This window comes from Pleurodeles waltl, chromosome 11 (genome assembly GCF_031143425.1).
Source record: "Pleurodeles waltl isolate 20211129_DDA chromosome 11, aPleWal1.hap1.20221129, whole genome shotgun sequence".
Taxonomy (NCBI): domain Eukaryota; kingdom Metazoa; phylum Chordata; class Amphibia; order Caudata; family Salamandridae; genus Pleurodeles; species Pleurodeles waltl.
Genome location: NC_090450.1, coordinates 45,177,047 through 45,181,971, shown reverse-complemented (window position 1 = coordinate 45,181,971; position 4,925 = coordinate 45,177,047).

The window sequence follows — 4,925 nt, the reverse complement described above, 5'->3', positions numbered from 1 at the left end:
AGGCCAGGCCGGACATTGCAGGGTAGGTTTCATGTTGGGCAGGGGGTGATTAACTCCACCTGCAACCAAGCTAGTGGGCATCCATTACTGGGCAGGGCTCTGTTGGTCTCAGGTATGCTGCAAATGGTGCTAGGTATTACTGTCCATGGCATGGTGACTAGCATTGTGACGGGTAGTGCATTGCCTAGTGAGTAGGGCTGTTCCCTGTGTGTTGTGTATGCCAACTGTGGTGTTGTTGCGGCCATTGACCAAGTGTATCCTCTGTCTCTTCCCCCCCTTTTTGTTTTGTCATCCTGTCCTTGTGGCATTAGCATCATCTGGCAGAGGAGCAGAGGCACCGGCGATGGAGGGAGCTGCATCCCACAGGGCCCATGAGGCCGAATCCACCAACAGTCAGGGCACCAGTGGGACGGAGGGGAGCACCATGGCGGAGACAAGAGGGGACAGTTCTGAAAGTAATACCTCCTCTGATGGACGCTCCCTAGTGGTGGTGGACAGTTCTGTAGCCACCCCAACTGCAGGTACAGCCGCCACACCCGTACCAGCACCACCCTCTTAGCAGCCCCTCAGCAAGTTTCCCGTGCCCACTCACCTAGGAGGGTGGGCATCTCCTTCGTCCCAGGCACCTCAGGCCCTGCCCCAGTTAGCCCTGCTGCCCTGAGTGAGGAGGCTATTGACCTCCTGAGATCCTCTCTGTTGGGCAGTCAACCATAGTGAATGCCATCCAGGGGCTGGCAGGGCATTTGCAACAAACAAATGCATTCCTGAAGGGTATTCACTCTGGCATGGCGGCCCAACAGAGATCATTCCAGGCTGTGGCCTCCTCCGTGATGGCAGCCATTGTTCCTGTCTCTAGCCTCCCCACTCCACCTTCCTCTGCCCATTCCCATTCCCCTGAACCCCAACCTATCCCAAGCACACATTCAGACCAGTATGCACCCAAGACAACACACAGGAGTGGCTCAGGCAAACACAGGCACCATACATCATCCCACAGGCACTCACACAAACACCATCCAAATGCAGACACACCAACATCCACTGCTTCCATTGTGTCCCCCTCCTCCTTGTCGTCCACCTCCCTCCCAGTGGCGTCTCCACTCACACCTGCATGCACTACATCCACACCCACTACCTCCATCACCATCACGCCTATCACTACTTGCCCCTCACTTGCAGTCACCACCCCCATATCCATGCACACGTCCCCTGTGTCCTCTCCCACTGTGTCTGTGCCCCATCCTACCAAAGTACACAAACCCAAGCACTCAGACACCCAACAGCCATCCACCTCACAACAGCATCCAGCCGATGCAACTGCACCCAAACACAGCAGACAGACACCTCCAACAACCACTCCCTCTTCCTCCACTCCCAAACCTTCACCCTCTTCATGCCCCAGTGTCCCTAAGAAGATTTTCCTCTCTGCCATTGACCTCTTCCCTACCCCTTCCCCCGTCCTTCACGTTGGGCCAGGGTGAGCAGAACCCAGGCTACCACCTCAGCCACGCAGTCCATGGCCACAGTAGTTTCGGCAGCTACAGCAGGTGTGAGAGGCTCCAAGGAAACACCCATCATCACTGGCAGTGTGCCTGCATCAGCTACCAAGGGGAATGGCAAGGATGTACAACCAGCTGCCAAGGGGAAGGGCAAGGATGTACCACCAGCTGCCAAGGGGAAGGGCAAGGATGTGCCACCAGCTGGCAAGGGCAAGGAGACTCCACCAGCTTACAAGGGGAAGGGCAAGGATGCACTACCAGGTGGCAAGGTCATGGGCAAGGAGGCACCACCAGATGGCAAGGGTAAGGGCAAGGAGGCACCACCAGACAGCAGGGGCAAAGGGACTGCCCCTGCAGGCAGGAATGACACGAGCATGGTGCTGGGACTGAATCTGAGCCCCTAACACCAACCATGGCGCTTCAGCCATCCGAGGCTCCAGCTGGAGCCTCCCCCCACCACTGCCAGCAGCAACAGCCCCAGTGGGCAGCCGTCCGAGGCTGCAGGGAAAGGGATGGAGCCTCCCCCCACCACTGGAAGCACCGACACCAGCACCGCCACTTGCACCGCCGCCTGCACCGCCGCCTGCACCGCCACAAGCACCACTGCCAGCACCACTGCCAGTAGCAGCAGCCCCAGTAAGCAGCCGTCCGAGGCTCCAGGGGAAGGGCTGGAGCCTCCCCCACCACTGCCTGCACCACCACCAGCACCACTGCCAGCAGCACAAGTCCCAGTTTCCAGCCGTCTGAGGGTGCAGGGGAAGGGCTGGAGCCTCCCCCACCACTGGCAGCACAGACACCAGCACCGCCACCAGCACCTCCACCTGCACCGCCACCTGCACCGCCACCAGCACCACTACCAGCACCACTGCCAGCAGCACCAGACCCAGTGGGCAGCTGTCCGAGGCTGCAGGGGAAGGGCTGGAGCCTCTCCCCACCACTGGCAGCACAGACACCAGCACCATCACCAGTACCGGCACCTGCAGCGCCACCTACACCGCCACCTGCACCGCCACCAGCACCACTGCCAGCAGCAACAGCAGCCCCAGTGGGCAGCCGTCCCAGGCTGCAGGGGAAGGGCTGGAGCCTCCCCCCACCACTGGATGCACCAACAGCGCCACCAGCACCGCCACCTGCACCGTGACCTGCACTGCCACCAGCACCACTGCCAGCAGCAGCAGCCCCAGTGGGCAGCCATCCGAGGCTGCAGGGGAAGGGCTGGAGCCTCCCCCCACCACTGACACACCGACACCAGCAGCGGCACTGCCACCACTGAGCAGCCATCGCAACTGGCAGGCAGTGTGTAGTCCTTCCTCCATGGACTGTAATGCATCCTGACCACTGCAAATCGTGTGGGTTTGATAGCCAGGTGAGTGACTGTGACCTCGCACTCCCCATGTGCGGCATCACAGGGCACAAAACCCCCTCCAGAACCAGTGGGCAAACCACCCACTTGAGAGACTGTGGCTTTCCACTCCCCAGGACCAAGCAGTGGACAAACCACCCACTTGAGAGACTGTCGCTTTGCACTCCCCAGGACCGAGCACAGGCATGTTGCCCCCTCCAGGACAAGTGGTGTTGTACCATCTTCCGGCTGAGGTGCCCCCCATTTCCCGTCCCCCTGAGGTGCCTGTGTATTTTTGACCTGATGCCCCTGCATTGTTCTCTCCGTGTTGATGCAGGAGTAAGGTGGGGCCTTGGCCTATGTGATGTGGCCCTGTGGCCAACAGACATTATGGACTGGGCAGTGTCCCTCCATTTGTATATATGGAAATACTGATTTGATTTTTGAGGATGTATTTCTAGTATTTTATCTTATTACACTTACTTCAATCACTTCCTTTTGTCCCTGCATTATTCCTGACGGGTAAGGGGTGGATGTGTAATGTTGTTGCATCTGTTTGTGTGTTTGCTGTTGGGGATGGGGGTGGGGGTGTTGTGTGTTGCGTGTGTGTGTCATTCTCTTTTTCCTCCCCTCTCCCCTGTGTGCTAGGCGGCAGTACTCACCGTTGTCGGCGTCGCCAGCATGGGTATTCCTGGTGTAGGAGGAGGTAGACCAGCATAGGGAAAACCAACAGTTCGGGCTCCATGGCGGCGTGGTTCTTCCCTGAGTCTCCAGAGGTGAGTCATTTGACTTATGAGATCTGTTTCCGCTGCGCTTTTGATGTCGTTGGTACGCCCCGGAAAAGGTGGCGGATAGGCCCCTTGTAATACAGTGGGTGGTGAATTGTCTTCCGCCTGGCTGTTGACGGTTAACGCCGCAGTCTTGTTGCTACCGCCGTGGCGGTCGATGTGTTAAAGTGGCTTTCTGTGTGGGCGGTTTCCGCCCTGGTCATAATTCCAATTTTTTTACCGCCGGCTTGTTGGGGGTATTCCCGCCGCTTTATCACTGACCGCCAGGGTTGTAATGAGGGCCCATATTTTTTATTGCTTTTTAGAAAAAATACCACAGCTGGGTTTGCCTCTGAAGCGCATTAAAAAATGATATGTGCCTGATATGAAAAGTAATTTTGCCTCAGGGACATGCTTGTCTTTTCCAGCTCAGGACACTCATGCATTGCATAGAGGTCCTAGATAGGAAAAAACTGTGGTGGCACCTTCTGTGAATAGTATGGAACAACTACCACTATCATTTGAAGAGCCTGCAGGAGACACACTGTTTGATCCAAAAATTTTGTCAGTGAAGTCAGCAGTCTTTCTACTGGCAGAAACCTGACTGATTCCCTGTGTTAAATGGGGCAAGAAAACATAGTTTTGTTCTAGAGGGAGATCTGCAGATGTATGGAGGTGCACTTGATCCACAAAACAGCAACTGACCACTAAGTATAAACCATAAATGACATGAGAATTGGCATGACATGGGCCATATTAGGATTCTTTCTTCCAAAAATATTGCACTTTGGATCCAAATAATGCACAAGATTTTGGCAACTCATACCTCCCCCTTCACTGTTTAATTCATAAGAGAAACTGCAATGTGTGTGTGTGTGTGTGTTTGTGCTTACAGTAAGTTTAATGCTATTCATTTAAAGAACTAATGTTTCCGTACAATCTTGCTTATTTTTCCATACTATTTAATTAATCTCCATTTCACAGGTTGGAGAAATATCAATATTTTATCAGCATTTAATATCTACTTGAGGAACCATTGTAACCCTTGGTACTTTTAAAAGAAAAAAATGGTATGTGTCAATTTCCATAAAGTGTCAAGTCTAGGTCAACAACTCCCAGTAGCCAAGGGGCACTGCCTTTGTATATGTATAGAAAGGCACTGAATATAAGGTCTTAAGACCTTGTCAGCAGGTAGTCTCCCGAACCCCAGTAACTGATAAGAATGTCCTTTGACCATACCCTAAGCCCATTGTTAAGTACTCCAAATTCAATGCCTTCTAAGCAAAGCCATCAACTAAGTACTGCACAAGGTCACCA